Raw genomic sequence first — 25,070 nt, 5'->3', positions numbered from 1 at the left:
GAATAATGCTGAATCGCTGTGATTCTGCTAAAATAAAATCTACGCCAATTATCATTGGTCCTAAAAGCGTTAAAAGTATTTATTAATGGCAGATTACACAAATCACCTGAACAACAGCATTTGAAAAGTTTCGATTGCTACAACAGGTCTGCACACAACCAATTTTTTTCCAAATTATTCGTGCATGTAACAAATGCGCACTTCATATCTACTGTAATTCTTAAATATTTTTTATAGCAATAACCTTTTCACAAATTCTTACAATAAGCCGTAGATTACACTTTTTCCTACGGAATCCTAGCTGCCGAGAGGTTGTACCGAGTCGCTGAACTTTTGTAAATCCGACCTAGGTTCGATTCTACGCAAATGAGTTAGCTACATGGGTGTTTTCGTCATGTGTAACGTGTATACAAGTCAATTTCCGTTAGAAAGTCCTCCTCTAAGGCATTCCTTCCCTTAGGCAAATAGCATGAGCGTGCTTTGTCGTAATCAGTTAAACCAAAACCTACTGAATTTCTTCCCATATTTTCAAAACGTATTGGTGACTACCATGAAAGTAGAGTCCTCTAAAATTTCGAAATGGGCATTCCCCCCCCCCCCAAATTACGCTCAAAATACTACTTTCTTACACAAAACTTTCCATATAGTTTTAAGTCGGTCACTACAATAATGCAAAATTTTTCCTGTTAAAGAGCTTACACATGAAATCTAGAGGATAACTTGTTCTCATGCATATTTTTAAAATGGATTGCATTATTTTGATTAAGGGGAATCACGCGAGGGTATTATAAGAAAGCACACTATGCGCGTCCGTGGAGGACGAAGGACTTTTTAATGAAAACTGAATCATAACGAAGTTGCGCCTGAGGGAAGAAACTTATAATAAAACTGAGATATCTACCATTTTAGAAACTGATGTGTCAAAAATTGCCAAATGAAAACTTTCATGTAAATTTTGAAACAGAAAAAAGCCTTCAGTGCCCGAGGAGCAGTCGAACCGGTTTCAAATCTTGGCGAAAGAGCTGCCTGCATGCATAGGCTGCTTAAGTATTTTTGAAAATTTTCCCGTGCGTAAAGTGGATATGAGCCCAATTTCCCTTAAAAAAGTCTTTTACGAAGGCATCCCTCTCTTAGCAGAAATTCTTACATGTATTGTCATAATACAAATAATAATTTTACCAAATAAAGTGTAATTTCTCTCTGAGGAGAGAACACAGAACTAAATATTTAAATGCAAAGGGCTTTGTTGTTTTGAGGAACTTTCGTTCCAAATTCAAGTATATTAATAAAAGTCACTGATAAAAATTTAAATGCAGTACTTAGAAGGCTGACATTAAGTACGATTATCGAAATACTGAAAATAAGAAACTTAATTGTATCAGCGTGAAACGCAAGAATTCTTGGGGTATAAAACATTATGAAAACGATTTTCAAAAGAACCAAAAACAGCTTATTTTGATTGGTTTATTTAATTACGGCAATTCATGCGAGGGCTACCTGCCTAAGAGAGGAATGCCTTCGTAGAGGACTTTCTAAGGGAAACTGGCTCCTATACACGTCACACATGGGGAAAACCACGAAAACGCCCATGCAGCCAGCCCGTTCGCCTCAAATCGAACCCAGGTCAGAGCTATCACTGTTCAGTAACTTTACCGCTCGGCTGCCGGTGAGCCTTCTGCTTTTTTTTTTTTTTTTTTTTTTGGTTTATTCTGCTTACTAAGCCTTTATGATTATGAACGCCACTAACATATGACGTTTCGTTAAAATTATTTACATGATCTGAAATAGCACTATTGATAGTTCATGTAAAAGAAATGAACATGAAAATTAAAATCATAGTAATAATTCGTAGATATAAATGAGGGAGAGAAACTTTTCGTGAAGCTCAGCTTCGAGCTTATTCAATATGCAGCCAGTTATGATTAAAATCGTTCGCCAATTACGCTCCTCCAGTAATCGTTTGGATATGACCATGATTTCAAGCAAAAATTAAACGAAGCTTCAGTGGCTTATTGCTAGAAAGTCTCGTTTGCATACTTTTTATTATAGTAGCTTATGATCAGTTAATGTGCCAAAAATTCTAGATGACTCACGTAACAACAAGCGGCTTTACAGTCCAAAGAAGTTTTCTTATAAATTAAAATGGTATAATATGTTAGAGAAATGCCCAAAATATTTCTAAATTTTGTTGACATTTTTTGAACTGCATCATTTACATAACTGAAAGATATGATCTGCTCTTGTAAAGATCTAGGTGATGGATAAGAACCGAACCCAAGGCATTCTGTTTAGCAACCGACTCGACTATTTGCAGTCATTGATCCCATTTGGATAATTTCCCTTTACCTATGGCCCACCAGCGGCCGAGTGGTAAAGTCGCTGAACTCTGGTAATTCGGTTCGAGGTTCGAATCCCGCGAACGGGCTGGCTGCATGGGCGTTTTCCTGGTTTTCCCATGTGTAACGTGTATACGAGCCAGTTTCCCTTAAAAAGTCCTCCACGAAGGCTTCCCTCCCCTTAGGCAGATAGCCCTAGTGTGCTTTGCCATAATTAAATAAACCAAACCCTTTACCTATGAACACTGACGTAATTTGAGCTTCACTAATTGACCCAATCGTGATGTAACTGTGTGCGCCCGTTAACAGTGTTATAGAAATGTACTACTGCAGTAAGTGTGGTTAGTCATTGAATAGTAATGTCATGGTAGCACCGAAATTATTACCAGTTATTAGTATATTTACAGTGTTTCACAGCAAAAATTAAAAAATTGCTTTACACATTTCTTCTCGCGCCCTTCAGAAAAGTCATGTGCTTTAAATAATGAGAATTTATCACAAAGAAAAATACACTTCAGTACCGCGAACTATCTTTCCAACCTTCAGACCCATTAACCTTAACCACCTTTTTTCCCTCCTTTTCCCTTCATGGTCTTTTTATCCATCTCAGGTTCCACCTACAAAGTACCCCCCTCATAGAATCTTGAAAGCTAGGCCTTTACACCGATCACAAAGGCATGCACTTCTTCCAGGAGTCATTTGTCTTCATTTGCAGAGAATCTTTTCACAGAAGTAGCCGCTCTAGCTGATGGCGATGTTTTGGGTAGAGCACTTACGTTTCTTTGTAAGTTCGGTTTGTAAAACGTGGGAGACAGAGTGCAGACTTGCTTTGAATGGAATAAGATCTCTTTAGATGTTGGGTGCATTTTTATTCCCTTGGAATTTGAGCACTAAAGTGGCTCTAGAATCGCAGAGATTTCTTTGCGTAATCAAGAAAGACTGCGAACAATCAGAAAACTCAGATATGTTCAAGAACCATAAACTTTCCGGAAGTAAATGAAAGGGTCTAAGGAAGTGAAAGGTATTCTTCAACTGAGAAATTTTAAAAAACGTTAGTTGCCCTCTGAACTGAATATATAAGGAATAAACAAGTAGCTTTATTTTAGTGATTCCTGAATGCGATGGATAAAGTTGCCACACGCATAAATGAAAACACTAATAATATTCATGCAGAAAGATTTGTGGTGATGCGAAAGTAAGTAACTTTAAAAAAAAAATCGTATTTCACTAAATTTATAACGTATGGTAAAATCAATTCGGAATGTAATGCATAAACTTAAATATTTTTAAAAGATTTTACTATGAAAAATTGCGTTCCAATCATATCAGCCAGAAATGACGTTGTATTTTGGATACCTGGATATAATATATGCATATGGCTTTGAACTATCACTTGCTACAGTCGCTAAGTCTATTACGCTAAGTCTTTTCCTAGGTGGGGAAATGGCAAGACTGGATACTGACTTTCGCATAGGATGAATCATCACTGCATGTTTTCTTTTCTTGAAAACAAATCTTATATTCAAAGTTTTAGAAGGTATCCAAGTTAAAATTAATTTCAAAATGAATGCCTATCTGCATATATACACTTAAAAACGCATGCGGGGGGGGGGTCACAGGCATATAGAGATCACTTAATTTCACTGGCAGTTTTAAAAAGCACAATGCATAAAATATTCGTAGAAACGAGCTATTGCTAATATCTGTGTATCTTAAGTTCATCTTCAGGCATTATTCAGTACTGTTGGCTATCATATGCAAAAAGCACTATTTGATGCACGTAATATTAATTAAAAATCTGCTTAATAAATTTCTGAAAAGAAGTAATTTTTATACATTTCTGTGTTGTCTTGCTATGCACTGTAAATTCATTGAAATAGGATTTTTTTTTAACTGGTACTTCTACAATTATTTAAAGTAGTTACACCACACTATTACTCAAATTAATCGTGGTTAATTAATATAAATCTTTACATAGTAACTGTTAATTCAAACTTTATAATCATGCTATATAACGACATATATAATCACATTATATAAGGACTTATTTCACGCACTATATAACGAAAATGCTTTAATTGAGAGGAACTCTGAATATCCAGTTCTTTTGATGTTTCGTAATAAAAAAAAAAATCTGACGATACTAAATGTTAGATTAATTTAACATACTTTCACTTTTATTTACTAACTGTTCGCGTAAACTTCCCTCTTGTTACTGAATATCTTGGTACCTACACGCAACTGCAGTTAAAAGAGATTAAGATAATTCTCATAAATTTCATTACAAAAAATGAAACTAACCGCAAACATTTTTCAATGCAGATATTTACATACGGAATTTTCCAGAAAAGTGGTTACCTGAACGAATTATTTCCTATTATTATTTATAAATAATATTCTCAGACCTATACTTCCAGTTATGGCAATTTTTAAAATAAGACGATAATTTTAGAGAAAATATTTGAACAGCATATAGGTTGAATGATGATTAAATCCTTTGCTGACGACCGTCATGTATACGCGGCTGACGTGAACTCACTTAAGAAGACGAATGCCGCGTAAGCGTGTTTCCATGCCAATTATTTGTTATACTATTAATAGCTGGCATTCCTCGCCCCACTACATTTGATGTAACGTATTTTTCATTTCTTAATTTTGGAAATATGAATTATTATTTCATTTTGTTTATGTAATTATTTCTTCCCTTTTTTCTTTTTAAATAATATGTGAGCGTATAATACGTTTCTGAAATATGAACAATACTCTCTTTTTTCTTTCCTTCCAGCTTATCTCTCTTTTCTGAAGTGCTGCGGTTGTAGACCTCCCCATCAGGGGCAGGTATTATTTTTCCTAGAGTTTTTAGCCCAAAGGGGCTATTTTCCCAGAGGAGCTGTTAATTTCGTTTTGGCATTTTGCGTTGTTTCACTATAAACGGCGTTTCACTTTTCAAATTGTTGCCACTAAATATTAGAACCCTGTATTATATTTAAAAAAATTAAATAATGAAGAATCTGCATGAGTGTAAAATATGTTTCTTGCACTGTGAAAAAACAACGGTGACTAGAGACATCAAATTTTGAATTAGTCCTCCACTCGAATTGGCATCTGGAAGCCCAAATTTGGAATTTGTTTTATTATCTATTTCATATTTTGTAAAACTTTAACGAATATTTTATTAACAAACTCAAAGCAAGCAATGGCAACACTGTGTGTGGGGGGGGGAATTCATCTTCAGCGGGTGAGAATGTGTATCAGAAATTATAAAGATACACTTTTTAAATTATTTTGTGATACTGCTACTGAATTGAATTTTATGGTTTAAGTGCGAAGAACATGATATTTAATAAATAAAGGTAACACTCAAGAAGAGAAAATAACGCCCCTTTTGGCATAATATAAAATCTAAAAGCTTTCAGATTTTTTTCTACTGTAGTATACATTGCTATATATCAGAATAGCTAGATCAAAATGAAAGTAGTCATCATCAAATTTATCTCTCAATGCAACAGCGAGATTGGATTAACAGTTGAAAAAGAGCTTGAATAGGTGGCTTTCTCCATGTATACGAATATAAGTCAATTTCCCTTAAAACGTTTTCCACGAAGTCATCGCTCTTCTCAAGCAGACAGCCTCGCTTGCTTTTCTGCAATCCAAATAATCAGTAGTCCAACAGCTTCAGTAAATAGGACGTTTATATTTAAAAAGTTTAAACATGTTTAAAGAATCTCCATCATCCTTTCCTTGGCACCAGAGAACTAAATTCTGACGTTAAATTTTAAAGCAGCAAAATATACAATCAATTAAAATATTTCAGTTTTTAAAAACAATATTTTTTAAAATTCTAACTTTAGTACTGAGAATAAGGAAACATTTATTGTTACGTCTTACATCATGGGTATCATCATTTATTGTTACATTATCATGAGTAGTAATATTATATGCAGATAAATTATTACACAGTAATTTATCTGTAGAAAAAGAAAATAATTAACGTTTCAAAGCCATGGCTTTTATACAATTTGCTATAAATTTATCTTGACAGTAAAATTGTGCCGTTCATTAGAGTGAAATCGTTTTCGGCAGTCTCTCTCTCGTAGTTACATATAAGCCATACTGTTTTCCCTCCTCAAATGGTTAATTAATTAAATCAAAAATTTGCATATCCTAAGTTTACAGTTCACGGGGATGTTTGAGAACGAATTTATCGATACTTGTGATCCCTTATATCACTTATATTTTGTGATAGTGATTAAATTCGTAGATGGCCCCCCCTTTATACTAGGTGAAAGTGTTGAGCAAACAACCTTCGCGAATTTTTTACATAAAGGTACAGAGATCGTTTGTTTTTAACTGCTTAAAGCATAAGGAATATTTAAGTTTTTACTCTAGAAGGATTATTTGATAGGTCGCCCCCCCCCCTTTGGAAAACTTCCGCATCCACACCGGCGTAATTTTTTTATAACATATTGCAGTTCATTTCATGATACTAAACACAGTAACATATTATAATTCAGTACATTCAACATATTAACTCTTCACAAGTCTTAAATGTATTATGGTATGCAACTTCTAGGTGGTTTAATTTTTTGCATTGGATAAAAGGATCACACTTAACTGTATAAAAGGATTTTACATTGGATCATAGTTCACTGCAAGGGCATTTGCTACACTGATTCATTTGCAGATTGATACATTATTCTAGAATCATGATTGAAAGGTTGATACCGCTTTTCATTATCATGTAATCTGTTCAGAAGCCTGTGAAAGTTAATTCGTGTTTCTATTCCTTGTATATTTTCTCAAATTTCATGTAGATAAACAGGTGAGAAAAGTATTTAACCATGATACATACAGAAAGTTTATTTTCGTGTACACTGCGGAAAAAAAATGGGACTGTTCTATATCTCCCGTTCTACTAGGACGCTTGACGAAATTCAACTTGCGTTTTACATGTCTCGAAAACGCGACCTAGGATACATAATAGATTTATTAGCATTGTTCTAGTATAGGTATCTTGACACAAAAATCAGATATTTTCTCAAATGACATGCCAATTTTTTTCTATATTTTTATTCTATGACTCAAATTATGCCAAACTGCTAAATTTTGTAAAAATCGCATGAGTAGTTTTTTAAAAAATTAGCTCTCAAACTTTTATCTCCTCAGTGTTAATTGCATTTATTATATATTTATTAATATTTCCTTTTTTATTAAACTTATATAATTCTTTCTTTCCCATTTCGAAATTTAGTTCATTCCAAATAAAACTCACCCATTTTTTTATGATTTATTTTTAATATTTGTATTTCTAAATAATTTTTATAAATTTTCCGAAAAAAAATTTGAATTATAACCTATAAAAATTTTACCATCACCTTAAAGTAGATGTATTTCTAAGCATATGCAAAAAATTACAGTTTTTTTATTCAAAATTCCCTAAGATACACGTGAATTTACCGTATTGGCGAGTTTTGAAATTTGTCATATACGTTATAAGCGATAATAACGCAAATGTGGTTTACGCACTTTGTTATAATTATTTGAAATTATGAACGCTGACTTTTTTCCTCGCTCGTGCCCAATGAAAAAGAGGAAAGGGAAATAGGTTGGTATAAATTAAGAAGTTCTCCAAGTGAATTATTCTTGGCGCAAACTGAAAAAAAAAATGCGTCAAGATAAATTTTTAAATTTATCACCAAATGTTACAAAATTTATTATATAGGCATAATTTGAGATATAGAATCGGAATATGGAAAAAATTAATATGTTATTTTAGAATAAGTCCGATTTTTTGTCAAAATACCCATGTTAGAACAATGCTATATATAAATCTAATATATATCCTAAGTCGTGCTTTCGAGACATGAAAAAGGCGATTTTAATTTTATTAATCTACTCAGGAGAACGGGAGATACAGAACTGCCCCCCCCCCCTTTTATTTTTTGTTTGTTTTGTTTTGTTTTGCGTAGTGTGCTAGGTTTCATATAGTACTGTATTTAGCAGAGTACATAAGAAACTCATTTCCTTAAAATTCTATTCTGAAAACCATACTTTCTCATAAACGCAGCCTAAATTTATAAAAATATATTAATATATATACATATTATCCTAAAAACCTACTTAGTTTTAAGTTAATGATATTTATATCATTTTAATTATCTTTGAAGGACGCCTTCAACATATTAACTCATACGGCATATTATACTTCATAAATTTTTCTCCCCTTATAAAATGCCTTAAAAATGGAGGTTTATCTTATATTAGGGTCAATACGATATAAATACGACTGTGGGGAAAATACGCAAGACTTAAGTTTACCAAAAGAAAAAAACTTTTGTTGTCATATTTAATTTTCATAAACTCTTTAGCAATACTTTCCTAAAGGTTTCTTTCAAATGGTAACAGTACACTAAAAATAATTCAGAGCGCGTATATTACGCATATTTTAGTCAGCGGATTTAAACAGTAAAAAGCCAATAAGCTCACACTTTTCGAACTTCTTAAATCAAAAATACGAATAATGAAGCCCACACCTGTAGTCGCTCCACCACCAGGAAATAGCTTCTGGTTTCCTGCATATCTCGTTCAGTGAAGTTAAGAGGAAGATGCTCATCATTTCAGCGAAATAGCTAAAACACCTATTGGAGAAAGTTCTAAGTCCAATAAAATGCCAGATTGCCAAAATAGCAGATTTAATGTACATATTTTCGAATAACTCTAATAATAACCTAAAAGGTTGTCACTGAAAATTTAAGTGAACTCACTAACTATATTCATTTGCAAAGTCTTGATATACAGGGTGGTTATAAATAAATTTCCACTTTGAAGTGGTCATAAAAGGAAAACTATTTTACCAAATGTTATCAAACTTCGTAATTGTGTAAAGGAGGTCATGTGAATTTATTTTCTGCGAAAAAAAGTTCAAAACCTCATCACCAGGGGGTAAATGGCGCTGTCTGCAATATTATTAAACGAAATAAGACATGAAGACATCGGCTTAAAATGTGTTTAATCGTTTCTGAAACATGTTATCAAACATATTCAGTGTGGTGTCCACCATTTTCCGAAAGGAAGTTAAATCGTATTACTGTATTCTTAACAGCAGCTCTTAGCATATCAGGAGAAATGTTACGGACATTTCGGTGTCTGGCACCTTTCAATTCCGCCAAATTGTTTAGGTTATCACCATAAAAAGTGCTTTTGAGATAACCCTATAGCCTAAAGTCACAGGGATTTGAGGTCTGGTGACCAAGAAGTGGGGAGGTGTCGACCTATAATCCGTTCATTCGTGAAATGTTGACTAAATAACCGTGTGACACATGTACCAATGTGCAGTGGGGCCCCATCCTACATAAAAATCGTGGTGTCTAAAACGCCACGTTGCTGCAGTTCAGGTATGACGGAACGTCTTAACATTGACGCTAAGCGAGCTGCAGTCGCAGTGCAAGTAACAAGTCCAGCTGTCGACTGCTTTTCAAAGAAAAATGGTCCAATTATGAAACTAGCTGTCATACCACACCTAAACAGCGACTTTATGAGAATGCAACGGAACTGGGTAGATAACATGAACGATTTTGTAAGAAAACGATTTCCGGAATGCACACACTATTGCGAATGATTTGCGATCCCACATTTTCTGATCTCTAATTCGCTGTTTTCACGCACGCATTTCTCCGTTACACGGTTGGCTCACTCGACTTTTATCGCCTTTAAATGGTAGTTTTGTTTAAGTCAGTGTTTCTTAAGGGTATACAACATGTCAAACCCCTGTAACAAAAGGTTAAGTTAGATTCCGACCCTTATTTCATTTAACAATATTGTATACAGCGCCATTTTGCCCTTGGTGGTGAGTTTTTGAGCTTTTTTCCCGCGGAAAATACCTCCTTTACACGATTACCAAATTTGATAACAACATTTGGTCCACTAGTTTCTCCTTTTTGACCATTTCAAAGTGGAACTTTAATTGTAACCACCCTGTATAACTTACTTAATTTTACCTTATTTATTTTTCAAACTTTAAAGAATGCGTGAAATTTATACAGAACGGAAGACATTTTATTACCATTTATATGTACCACTATATAAAGTGAAGTAATACGGAAAACGTAATGCTTAACTGATATTTTCTTACTAAAAACGAATAGAATTTATTATCCATTAAAATTAGTAAAGCTTTCATTTCGTAAAATCAATTTAAAAGTTGCATATACTCCACGTCCTAGCCTCCTACAGAAAATGAGGTCTTGTTAATAATTTAGTTTGCAAGTAAAAAAAAAAAAAAAAACAGCGTTGAGTGATCGTTCAGGCAGAACACTTCCACAAACAAAGAGAATCCTCTTCCAAATACTCTCCGGAAAAAAGGAAGCAGAAGTGTTCTCCAGCTTTTCATCAACGGGCTTTGATGGAGTTTGCCGAAATGCGGTTTTCTGTTCGAACGTTAGAGGAAGTTTCCTGCAGTGCTTCTGATGGAAAGAAAGATGAATGGAAGTTACTCCGAGTTTAAGCGCGAATACGCTCATTCATTCCAGGGATCTGACGGTGCGCCGAGGGGGAATATGACTTATAGAATTTCACGTAGGACTAAATAAACAAAAAGAAGTTTTTTATGTATGACAGCTTACCGAGAGATGAAAATTACTTTTGCACGTGGCAAAGACTTCCGACAGGGTTATTGACTTAATGTGATGAATCCATTCAAACAGCAGGATCAGCGACGCAGGATGCTGAAATCTGTGGATCGCCTCATGTGAGAAAAATAAGAGCTCGCGTTTTATACCCATAAAAGAATTTCAGCGCTTTGTTAAAAAAGGTCCAGTAAAACAACCTACTTATTTAACACTTACTTTCGCGATGACAGCCAGTTTACCAACCAGGAAAAAACTATATACCGTGTCCACTTTCCCGGCCTTTATTTTCGCAACCGTTGGTCGTCGTTTCTATATTTGTATCTCAGAAAATTGTGTACTCGTTATAAAACTCTAAACGTTTTTAACTACCGTACGACAAATCTTGACCGAGATATTTGATATTAAAATAGGCAATTATATTTGGGGGCGTACAAACAGCGAAATGTTTACATATGGACGTAACAAAAGTAGTATAAAAAAAGGTTTCTGATGTTAAAAAAAAGCTTACGTAGCAAGGATTTCTATATGTTTATACATCTATGGTGCCGACAGCGAACGACAAATAGCGCTGGATTCCATTGGATGGAATTGTTTTGTAACAATTGGGAAAAAAAAAAAAAAAAGAAAAAGAAAAACCGCAGACGATACCACCATTAAAATAAAAGACGTGTGTAAGACAGTGTTCTATGTAAAAGACGTAAACTTCTCTACATATGTAAATAATTTTTCATCTACATACGTAATCAAATCGTTGATAATCTTCATTAAATGTATGAGTTAAACAGTCACTTTGGTGTATTACGTGTACCCGTAGACTCTATAAAGAATTTACATTCTATGAAATAAATTCAAGAAAGGTAAGACGGAAACTATATTTTCTCCAGAAGCAGGATCAAATTCAGGATTCGGGAGTGCTGATAGCGCATGCTGAATAACTATATGGATTATAAAACGAATAGCTTTAGATTATATATGGAATAACTCTTTAGATAAACTTTGTGTTGATGTAGCGAATTTCGAAACTATTCTAGACGCTATGTAGATTTTTCGTATCTCAAAAATGATTTTAAACGAAATCCAAAAAGATTTGCTTTGCAACGAAGAATTGTAAAGCGGATAAAATCAAAACATTACATACATTTATTTTCGGTGCTGACGGTGATCAGTCAAATCGAAAGCGAATAAGACTTTCCCGGCTTTGCTTTAGATAATGACGAATTTCAAAAGAAATTAAAACACACAGAAGAACATTTTTCGTTAAATGAGCAAATCACAAATTCTAATCGCCTAAGAATTTCATTTCATTGGAGACAATGAATCGGAACTAAAAAAAAGAATCTTATGTTTATTATGCGATGTTTAAACACTAGCTCGAAATGTTAATGATGCCGATACGTTGTCTAGCTCCTACGAATTGGTTATCCTGATTATGCGATATGTATTTTAAGGTGCGGATTGCAAGAGTGTCCATCCGAGTAGAATGCGTAAAGTTCTCATATATGTGTAATTTCTGTTAACAGAAGTAACATTAAAGATACTACAGTCCATTATTTGTCTGTGAATTTCATGAATACTTAATGTGATTAAATTCAATCATCGAACAGTTCCTTTTGGATTATGCAATTCTCTGGCTGCACTTCAGAGGTAAATTAATATCATTTTTCGACCTTTAATTAATGATGGTATACTTTTGCCTTGTATGAATGATATAATAATCTTGTTTTCCTCACTTGAAGGAGGGAGTCGAATGGCTTGAACGAGTCTCAAAACTTGCTAGTAAATACAGAAGATTAAGAAATCTCCTTTTTTGAAGAAGCGAATATAATTATGTATATTTTTTGTAATATAATCTTCAGCAGCTGCTACTGAGCTAGTTCAAAATTTCAACTTATCATAATGTAAACTTTCATCTATAGCAGTGGTTCCTCAAGAGTGCGTGGATGCTCAGTAATGTGCAAGATCGACAACATAAATCGTGAAAAGTTTTGAAGATCTCTCAGTTTTGCTGTGTAATAGCATATATCTACAGGATGAGTTAGGAACTTAGTTACACGTTTGAAATAAACACAGCGTGTTGTTACAATATTGCAGAGATAACGGTCTTTTGATTTCAAATTTCATTTTTTCATTTCAAATGAAAATCACGTGTCTGAACAGCTCATTAGCCATAATGGTATTGAATATATAGTAATAAGCTAAAGTTGCAGCGTAGATGCACGCATATCAGAATGATCGTGAAGCCGTGAGACTGGCGAGATGCTATTTTAACTCAAAATCTTTGAAAATAATCCACTGCTTATTGTTCTGTAAAGTTAGGCCCCCAAATTCTAATTTTTACTTAAATGCAAGGAAATAAATACAGGAGTTAATTTATAGCCTTCTTAAGAAAAAAAAAAAAAAGCAGCTCGTGGTTACATCAAACGAAAGAGCACGTTATGTGTGAGTTGATATGTCATTCTTACCTACGACTGGGGCACAATCGCGCAACTAATAGACCGTTTCTTAGTCGTTGGGATAATGTGTAAGTAAAAGGGAGCATTTTATAAGAAATGAGAAATCTTGAGGGGTGGACATATCTATATGTTAGATATTTACATTTCTACAGTTGGTGGGTATTGTTCAACGAAATGACGATTAGATATAAAGCATCTAAAATCAACGTATGCTCAAACATGCACGATCTGACAATTGTCACATGCATAATAATAATGCTCGGAAAATATGCAAAAAAGGGGGTTCAGAATGTTGCGAGGGGGAACAAATAGGATGTGGATTATTAGAAAGCACAGATTTCTCTTCGCCTTAACGCTTTTGAGCTAAGGGATTCGTTCGACAGTATGCCTCAGAAAAGTGTTTCATTCGTTGGTGTTTAGGAATGCTTATCTGCGTCCACAGACAATAGCAGCGAACAACTGAAAAGCGAAACATAATTGCTTCTTGAAAACTGGATTCAGAACATACTCAAGACTTATTAAAAACTGAACTAACATTATAAAAAGAATGTAGAACGCGTTTTAATAAATGCACCCACTTAAGATACATTACAAACCATTAGGTACAAAGGAATATTCGTGTAGTGCTTGTGATACACTAATAACCATGCAGGTGAATTGCGAAATACTAGTAGTGTAGAGACATTAGGATTTTTGATGCAGGCAGACGTGAAAAATGAGCAATGGCCTCGCCGGACTCGAAGCACAGAGCTCTCGAATAAACGCCGAGTGTGCTGACCACCACACCACGAAGGCATGCTAAGGAAGGCAAGAGAAATACGTTATATACTCTCTTTTACAGGGCGACTGGGGATTAGGGGACCCAATTGCTTCCACCACCAGGATTTGGCGATTGGGTCCCCTAATCCTCAGTCGCCTTTTAAAAATTGTATTTCTCCCCCTTTCTTAGCTATTCTTCGTGGTGTAGTCGTTAGTACACTCGACGCGTATTCAAGAGGTCCGTGGTTCGACGCCCGGCGAGGGCATTGCTCATTGTTCATCTCCCCTGCTTTCAAAAAATGCCTAATATCTCTACATTATTATGTAGTTCATCTCAATTTCGAATTTCTGGCATTTGAAGCTGCAAGAGGTTTCTGCATGAGGCTGGCTGCACGAGTTTTCTACGAATTTCCCTACATGGCAGTAAATATTAGCAAATTTTCCTTAGGAAATCTTCCACGAAGGCAAGTAACTCTTGTTTCCTTTATCACATTGAGTAGCCAATCCAAGCAAACACATCACCTGTTACTTCTGTTTTAGCTCTTGCAATGCAAACCGTTCCTGTACTCTACTGAGCTGCGCCTTACTACATTGAAAGAGTTTAAAATAAATTTAGGGCGCTTAAAAATGGTATGCGACAGTAATGTAAAGAGCAGCGTACTAAAATACGAAATGTTAACAAAAAAGGCAATTAGTTAAAAGTTATTAAGATAACAAGCTACGAATGCGATCCAAACTTTTAAGGTAATCTGAAGAGTTAAGCTTAGAGATACATTCGGAGAAATCAACCTAATTGAGTATTCCTTTTACTTAAACGAGTTTCGTTTTGTTGAGCGGACACAATCTCATACCATAATCATTCAATTTCCTTTTTTTACTTCGTACAAATGTATCTATTTTATTACGAAAAAAAGATTCGTCTCATCGCTTTTGAGCAAAATCTGATTAAGAATAAAAGGTTTGCAAATTCTCTCGACCCCTCTGATCTGTTTAAGCAAAACATACAAGGCTAAAGCTCTTCCTGACAAGAGTATCTCCAGAGAATACATAAAATAACCTAGTAGCAGATTGGTAAGGAAACTCAATATATACTCTTCGGGTCATGAATAAATATTAGGCGTCAGATGGAAAAAAAATCAGTGACACCCTAAAGGAAGTCACATCCCTGCTTAAGCAAAGTTGGCAAAAAGGAATTGCATTTCTGTGGACTGCGAATATGAAGAAAATCCGGAAATATTTGAATTCCGAATAATCGCATGAATTACAGTAATACTGAATCACGGCATTTGGCTTAGAAGTAATATTAAATTTCTTATATATCTGGTCGCAGTAATGTTAACACGAAAATTCGTGTTTCTATCAATCAGATTAATTGTTATGAAAGAACTAGGTATGAAGCTGAAATTTTATACTGATATTAATTTTATTACCTCATTGTCAGACAAATGGTAAAGAACTTGAATGTTTTGAAGATTAGCTGCTAATGGCAGATCGTCAAAAAATAGAGAGTGCACTCAAGAGCACATACACAATGTGGTGGATCGAAAATTTGTTTAATCAGTCTATTGCACTGATATATATATATAAAGTGATTCGGAAAAGTCTCTTCACATATGCGTTATGTTAACCTTCAGATGAAAAAAAAATATTACCTATGGAAAGAGTTATGCTTAAAGCATTAAAAATATCTAGACACGTAAGCTGTTTGGAGCTCATAATATTTTTCAGTCATCCTTCATGACAGCTCTGGTAATCCATTAAACAGTATGAGGACCTCGTAGGTAATATCTCGCAGGAGTGTTAAATAATTACCAAGAAACTTGGCGTTTAATAAAAGCAAACATACACGCACATCATTAGGAATTAAGTTCTGCGTAAACTTTAATAGCAGTTGACACAGTTTGCGAACAGTTGGTATAGCTTTAAGAATACATAAAATAAAATGGGCAAGATTTGAATATATAAAGCATATTTGAATTTATGTTTCAGCTCCTGCAGTAATGTAAATGATTTATGATGTGCGAAAGCTTTGGGAGCTTGTTTTCAAATTCTTGCAATATTTAGAACATAAATGCAGCAGTCCGTGGACTTAAAACCATTTGAACCACCATTTAAAAGCAACTACAATTTCGGTTTACTAACGCCCAAAATAAAACAAAAATGTGACGGCAAAACTTTCGCATTGTCACTCACCTTAGGCTGATTTGATGCAATCTAGGATGCCCGACAAGTAAAAATCGATACTCTTATGAAAAACAAAACGGCTGTGGCAACTGACATATTCGAGAGACTAAAAATAAAAGAACATAACATGATGCATTGACAGAATTTTACAGAAAAGTTCTTTTCCTGCTGGTGTGTCTCTTCTTTTCGTTGGTTATTCGTCTTCCACGCAGTCTGCCCACGTGAAGTCACAAACTTCCTTGCGGTAGCTTTCTTCATGCTGAAATTACCACGTTCCTGTGAGTTAAACCTTAACCTGAACTTTTTGATAGCTTAAAAGAGACGGATAGAAATCGGGAGTCAATTCCTTAACCAAAGAATAAAAGAATTCTGTCAAAAAGTTGGCCGCCTCTGGTATTAGCGATCTCAGTTTTTCCCTTTAACTACACTTCACGTAGATAAAGTCCTACAGAAACTCACACGGGGATGTAGATAAAAATGAAACGATGCTCAGAAAATTCATCCTTAAAACTCAGTCCTGTGGAACATGTGCTTCCTGTCTCTTATGCTACTCATCTCAAAGAATGACGTCAAAGACGATGCTTCGTAAAGCAACGAGGGGCGGAGGACACCGCAACATCGGGGGGGGGGAGGCGAAACAGAATCAGAAAAAGAGGGAACTTGAGAAGATATAAGAAAGAATTGGTCTCTACTTTCAGGAATCGTAAAAACTTTTTCTTCGCTATAGAGAAACTGGAATAACTCCAACTGTACCCCCACCCCTTTTTTTTCCTCTTTTCGTAGCGACAAGAAGTCACTGCCACGATTTTGTTCTTTATTTACGTCTTAGAACTTTTTCTTGAGTTAGAGAACTGTATGAATCGCCCGATATTGAATGCAATAACAGGCGTTTTATAGTTCAATAAAGCTGATGAACGTAGAAAAGAACCAAGAAAACTTTTCTGATGGCGGTTCTTTCTTGCAAAGGGACTCTGTTTTCCTTCATGTTTCACAGACTATGGCGAAAGGCCATCAATCATATCATAAGCAGGCGGCATACAAACAATATGCACTTATTTTTATATTCTTATTAGTTGTATATCCAGCGGAAGTTATAGAATCAAAACGTACTTATGTGTTTATTCTTATTACTTGTATACCTTCTGTTTATGGTACGATCAATATCATACGACTTATAATATGAGTAAATAATTCAGATTTAAGATGTATCCCGAAAATAACTTACGCAGATGGAGAGTACTACTACTGACTTGCTCAATGCAAGAAAAATATATTAACATAATTGGAGACATACGCTATAACAAAAATATTAAACTTCCTCCACATTTAAGAGCAGTATACTTAATGAGTAAATAAATTAAGTATGGCATTAAAAAAAAGGGAAAGGTCGACTGAGATTATTTTCATGAAATTTAAAACTAATTTGTAAGATCTGAACTTAATTTCGCAAGAAATTAATACTAATGATTTAGTGAGTCCTTTCTTGTGTTTGGCGAGTTCCCGTATTTAAGCATGGAGCGACATTACAAGATAGGAAAAAAAATCTATAAGCCCAAACAGTAAGAAGCAGGAAATTTCTTTTAATTAGACTTTACGCAAAGCAAATTATTGTATTAATAATCCACTATTTTAAGGACGAAATTAGTATTTCCACAGGTGAGAAATACTGAAATGTAATTAAAATATGGACATTCTACTTTTAGTTGTATATTTACGGTAGAAAAATGGTTCAAAAAGTGACAAATGGCATCAGATGATGCGATTTTGATCGAGAATTAGATGTTATATGTCCCAAGAAAGTGATAATAAAAGATAATGTTGCATATGTGACATCCAGAAATATTTTTCTCCTTTTAACAGGAGAAATATTAGATAACGTTTACACTGTTCGATTATGGCAAAGCAGTCGAGAAGGACTTTCTAAGAGAAACTGGTTCGTACTTACATTACACATGACAAAGCCACTAAAACTCCTGCGCAGCCATTCGGATCGCTGAGATTTGAATATGGATCGAACTAACGGGGTATAAAAACAGGCTACAGCAATCGCTTCCAAAGTGTGAGTTACGACTTGCAGATTTCGCTATCGGAGGCATTTTGAAGATAACGGATTGTTTTCAAATTTTTGTTTTGTTACGTAAATATATGTATTCATTTATAATAACTTAATTACTCCCGATTCTAGGGCAGCCGCATACATGTAGGTAAATATAAATTGCAGTTATGTTCATTTCAAGAGAAATTGGTTAAGTTAGGTTATTCAAATATAGAAAAACATTGGAGCGCTGTCTGCCTCCAGGAGGGATGCTTTCGTGGACAGCTTTCTAAAGATATTCACGTTACACATAAAAAAAACCACGAAATCGAGACATACAGCCAGCTCATTTGCCTGGAATCGAACCGAAATCTAACTACCAGTATTCACCGGTCATAACCACTCAGCCACTGGTGGGGGCCAAGGGACACTGGGACTCGATATGAAATTTATTAGAATTTCAGGGTTTTATCTACTTAAGTCATATGATCTGCTCTTGAATGTCACTAAACTGTGAATTATGCAGTTACGTAATAATCATAAATCATAAAAGAAAATTTATAGAGACGATATTTGATAAATTTATAAAAGGAAATTTATTTATATAGTCATACTCTATAAAAGGAAATTTAGAGAAAAAGTAACCACTGTAAAGTAAATTAAAATTTTAAAATGTGTCGAATTCATTAAAACAGTGTTTTAAATGGGAACATGAAAAGCAAGAGGAAAAAAGGGAAACTGAACTAAAAACTTATCGCGCGATGAAAACGACAGATAAATAATCGTTAAAGCCAATTACTTTCAAGAATTAATAAAATAATTTTAGAACTAAAACTGTTAAAAACCTCTAATTAATTTTGTCTTTTCCGGAGTTATTGATTTATTAAATTATGGCAAGACTCGCAAAGACTATCTGCATGGGAAAGACCACGAATACCTATGCAGCCGGCCCATTCGCTTAGAATCGAATCGAGGTCGAGCTACAGTGCTCAGCGACTTTGCCGATCGACTGCTAATAGCAGCGAAGGGGAGAAACCATATGAAAGTATACTCGGCCGGTAGTGGGAACAGAGGAGCAGCCATATGAATTTTGGAGAGCAGTGGGGAAAGCCGTACGAAAAAGACCTTGCGGATGCTTAATTTCCGTTTAAAATCGCAATTAAAAAAAATTACTGAATCGTATTGCACAACATGGAGATGGTTATTTGATAATAGCTAAGTGTGCGAGGGCTTTCTGGATCTTTTTGAAATGTTTCTCAAACGGCTTGGTTGGCGACTGATAACTAGGGCTCTACAGGGTTATCAACCTTAGAGAAAGGATGAATTTGTAGAAGACTTGAAGGAAACAGGCCTATATTTACGTTATACAGGGTGTGTCAGAAAAATGTATGCACAGTTTGAACTGTCATAGAAAATTTAGTTTCCAGCCGACAAGGTTAGATTTCTGGGAAAAGTAGGGGTACAGTCCAATATGAAAAAGAAGTATACTCTTTGGCCAAACTTTGAATGTTCCGGATGGTGTTCAAGTAAATGTTCAAAATGGTGGTCTTCAGCATCGATTCATTTAAGAGTACGAGTCACGGCCGATTCCAAAGTGTCCAATGGGATTTCTGCGCACACCACTTGAATCTCATTCCAAAGTGTGTCAAGGTTACATGGTCTACGATGGTACACTTTGACTGTGCCGCATAAAATAATCGAGTGGCGTAAGGTCTGGAGAGGGCGCAGGAAATTCGATTGGTCTCCTGCGTCCTATCCACTGGCCTGGTACATTTTGATCTAGGTATTCTCGCACATCCCTATGATACTGCGAAGAGGTGCCATCTTGTTGGTAATAAAACATGGTTTTACCTTACATTACAAAATATCAGGAAAAATGGAATTAGCAAGCATTGTGAGGTACTTTGCTCCAACTGCATAACCTTCGAAACGGAAAGGTCCATCAATGATTACCCTAGGAGACAAACCGCACTACACTTTTGCACCAGGCAAATTCACGACCTTTTCGAACATAATGTGAGGATTTACCTTCAATCCAGTACACACAATTATGCCTATTGACAATCCCATTAAGTTTAAATTGCGTTTTATCCAGCGAAACAATGTTACCCATAAATCTTGGTTCGTGTGTATCCATCTCCTAAACCCATTCACAAAATTGGACCCCGAACGCCATTCGATTTTTTTTTTTTTTTTTTTTTTTTTTTTTTTTTTTTATGTGGCACAGGAAAAGATGAGGCGAAGTGTCATAAACACCTAACCTTGACACACTTTGGGATGAGATTCAAGCGATATACACAGAAATCCTATTGGACACTTTGGTGCAGATTACGGAATAAGTCCTGGACTCGTGCTCAGAAATGCAGAAGACCACCATTTTGAACATTTACTTTAAACACCATTTAGAACACTCAGTTTGACCAAAAAGTATACTTATTTTTTTCTAATTAGAGTATAACCTTACCATTTCGAGAAATTTAACCTTGTAGGTTGGAAAATAAATTTTCAATGAGAGTTCAAAGTGCGTATACATTTTTTGACGCAACCTGTATATGCAGAACAATCAAGAAAACCCTTCTCAATGAACCATTTCTGAATACTCCATCAGATTTCTATTCATATTTTGCATATTCAAACACCAAATTCCCTTTCATTGCGTCAGAGAGATAACTCGCTCGAAATTTCACCATATAGTCAGATAATTTTTCGAAATCCCATGTCTGAAAACGCGAATTTCTTCAGTCATAGGTTACGCGAAGTGATTTCTTTCATGATTATTCGCTATCATTAAAATTTCAAGAGAGAAATTTATTTTTCCTTATCATTATAAGTGCACTTAAATTTATTTTGCTTTGGTATGTTTTCCAACTTGCTTCCATAAGCGATTAAACTGGAATACGGAAACATTTTAAATACGTCAGTAATTCATTCACTTGGGAATAAGTAACAAAAGCTATAATCCGCACTCAATAGCGCAGCAGAGTTCCTTCATCTTCAAGCACCAGCTATTCAACAAGTAGTTTCACAATTTCTACGTACCTGATCGATTCCTTTAAATAAGGATGAGTGTAGCTAATAACGAGTTTATTGATTTTTCTCTTCTATGAAGTTATTGTTGATTTCGTAGCATCTGGAACGTTAATACAAATTTCTGTCATGATTTTGAATAAAATACATATTTCATTGTTGGAAAGCTTTTAAAGATCATGAGCGTTTACTTTTGCATCTTAAAATACTAAACGCATTATCAAACATATTTTAACTTTCAAGATCATATAAATTCTACAGAATTTTGTCTGGTTAGATTACACATTCAGTTAATAACAAACAACAAATAGCGATGCCAGAAAGTATAAAAAAAGAAGAACTATCAGAAAAAGTTTCATTAAATTAATATATATGATGAAGCTGTAACTAGTGCTATTTCACAAGTTTTGGTATTTTGATCGATTATAGTAAACTACTCGAGGGCTATCTGCCTGAAGACAGCGATTGCTTCGTGGAGGCTTTTCTAAGGAAACTGTAAATATCTATAGGCATTATATAAAAGAAAGTTAAACAAGCGCAGTTTTGCTAACAAAACACAAATATAGAGTCTAAAAAAGACTTCTCGTGTAAAAAAATTATTTTAATGTCTTCTGTATCAATACATATATTTCTTGTTTATATAACGTATTTTCTTCTAACACCTACAATATAATATTTTCTCGTGAAATCATTTTATTTGACTTTTTATTATTATTACAATTATTATTCTATTCAACAAACTATGGAAGGTGGTACATCAATCAGGCTACACACAAATCGCAATAAAATTTGTATATGGTAATTTGCATTGAATCATTTGATGATGCAAAGAAACGAAAGCTAAACGAAGCTCTCATGCAGTCAGCCCATTCTCCAGGCTTTGAATCCTGGTCGAAGAACCTTGTGCACTCGATCATCGGTGGACGTTTTTGGTGGCAAAAAAGTTGCGAACTTTTCTCAGATCCAGTAACACATATTCAGCACAAAGTTTAAAAAGTGCTTTCACAAAAAATTGACCACGCCTGTATACTTTGTAGTAAAAATATTTGTACCTATTTCTCTAAATCTTAAAAGTAATAATTATAACATTTTGACAAAATGCTCAATTCCCAGTTTTCTGAAAAAATTTAGATGCCTCAAAACAGACTTGATTCTGAAAGAAACAGTCACCAGAGTTCTTTTAATTTACCTTAACGCAGTTGAGAAGGAACTGAAAAATCTAGTCCGAGCATTCTCATACGGACTAGTAACTGATTTACTACTAATACGTATTTATATGTAAACAACGGAAGCTCAATTGAAAGTACAAGCAAAGTACTAACAAGTTACAAGTTACTTATTATGGTAATGAAAATAACATTTTCACATGCGACAATGAGCTTTTGCCACCACACTGATTTTTATGAAATATTTAAAGCCAAATTAAAAACTAAAATCACTAATATACGAGTATATATATATGAGAAACTTCAGGTTGTAATTTATCATCTCGAAGTAGCGTTTACCAAAATATGATATCTTTTCTCCGATAAAAGATACACATAATTTTGGCAACTCTAAATTTTTATTCTTGAAAAAAGTTAAGTTTAACTCAAAAAGTTTTAATTTTAAAAGCTGCGAAGTTTGTTTCAGAATTTTTTTCTTGAATGTAATATGGCCTGAATAGAAAAATATCAGAATATTTAAAAAGAGATTTTTACCATTACCATTACGAAATAAAACATTTTTTACCATTTACAAAATAAAAAGGTACATGCATTGAAAGGTTAGCAATATATATGTTCTAACAAAATTTCATCAAAACCATCACATATGGTTTTGGATGTAGACGTTGAAGCATACAGTGCATACAGTTAGAAATTTTGAAATCAACGAATTGTAGTGTGTTATAAGAACCTATTTCATATATGACACATAAGTTATAAAATAACACCTGTTGAAAATACTGTTAAGACATCTAAACAAAATTGCTTCTTAAATGATTTATTTCGTGACTCTGATGAGCAATGCACTTTTATAATACCGAAGATAAATGAAAGATGTTATCATCATCAATTAGCAACAGTGTCTGTTTAAAACTGGACAGGATATTACCGCTAATTGAAAACTAAATATTTCTTCGAAGCTTTAAAATAATGAAGAATAAGACACAGAACAGTAGGTGTTCATAATATAATTAAAAAGAGAAAACAGTGATATTACCAACGAAATACATTAATTACTTAATATTATGAAAAGATGGGAATAAAAGAAAAACAAATTAAATAGCCAAAGTTATTAACCATTGGGTAATTATGTGACGGTAAACAAATACTAAATAAACATTACACAAAATATGTTAACAGTTATTTCCTTTGAAATTATTTGCTCTTTTTACAGTGTCATAAATGCGCACGTTCATTGATCTCAAAGTCAAGAATTAAAAACTTACATCTATTCGTATTAAAAATAATTATGCAGTCGAAAAATACTTATATAAGCGTTAATTAGCGTTCTCATCAAACACACGAATTTCGGATAAAGTTAGCTCCTGTTTCTCATTAGCAAATTCCCACCGACTATGAAACTAAATATTCCATGAAAACAATATCAAATTCTTGATTTATAATAAATATTTAACTTAAGTAATAACATTTCGACTTTTTTTATAATGTCCAAAACACATTTATAATGTCACAAGCTCGTTTAACTCAGCGATAAGTTTGCAAACAATGAGCAAATAGCTCATTTTCTTTCGAATTATTGCAATATCAAAAACAATAAAATGAAGCATTCAACAAAAATTATTATGATTTAAACTCACCTATGATGCTTGACAGCAATACTCAGTTACCGTGATGCGGGATTACTCGTTTCAGCAACAATCTAAATTACTGAAGACTAATATTCGGGATCATAATCTGACAGCAACAGAGCAGATGGATGGTGGCTACATGATGTCATACCGCGCACGAGACGTCTAATAGAAGCAGCCGTTCGCTGGATGCAACCACGTGTGGATTGTCGCTGCTGTGGATCGACGTCATCCTTTCAGTAAGGGCTGCCAGAAAAAAGGAGTTGACTTTGAAAGGGCCGCGATCATTTGTCGCCAACGAACTGCGCCATGGAGATATCTGTCCCCAAATATGCGAAAAAATTTTTATTCAAAAAGATTCATGCAATGCTAGCCTTATTTTAGTCAACAGGGCATCAGTTAATACATTTAAATACGTGTAAGGCATTATAAGCATTTGTTTCAAAACTATCGCCAAGTAAATATTGCTAAGCAACATGCGTACTTGGAGATATCCAAACATTATTTAATAATTTGTTTAAAAACAATTTTAACTGCAGAAAGAGCCTTTATGAGCAGTTATATTTTCATATAATATTCAGGGCTTAAAATAACGATTAGTACTTTTATTTTGTTTCTGGAAAAAATTACGTTCAAATTTTGGTCCCCTCAACGTATTCGTTCGCATATTCGTACACACGGACTCGTTTTCTTAGTGTAGTGCAGTTAAAATACTGGACAAAAACTGACGTGCTTTCCTCATAGCTGCAAATCTACAACAAAACGATTAACTGTGTGGGAAAATATTAACGAAATTAACGCATTAAGAAAATGAATAAACTAAAGCAAAACAAATCGCAGTCTTCAAGTTCGGAT

General features: G+C 34.3%; 1 protein-coding gene across 2 annotated transcripts in view; it reads right to left on the bottom strand.

Moving 5' to 3' along the window:
- The window catches only part of LOC118199391 (LHFPL tetraspan subfamily member 2 protein-like), a 221,012-nt gene extending 196,585 nt beyond the window's left edge, over positions 1-24,427 (bottom strand). For both annotated transcript variants that reach the window (XM_035371270.2, XM_035371340.2), the window contains exon 1: positions 24,225-24,427. The gene's annotated coding sequence lies outside the window, so the exon portion shown is untranslated. The remainder of the gene's footprint in view (positions 1-24,224) is intronic.
- Positions 24,428-25,070: the final 643 nt, after the last annotated feature.

This window comes from Stegodyphus dumicola, chromosome X2, assembly GCF_044657685.1.
Source record: "Stegodyphus dumicola isolate Sdum_Otavi_A_Nest chromosome X2, ASM4465768v1".
In the NCBI taxonomy this organism is placed as follows: domain Eukaryota; kingdom Metazoa; phylum Arthropoda; class Arachnida; order Araneae; family Eresidae; genus Stegodyphus; species Stegodyphus dumicola.
This window is presented reverse-complemented; position numbering and strand designations above follow the sequence as displayed.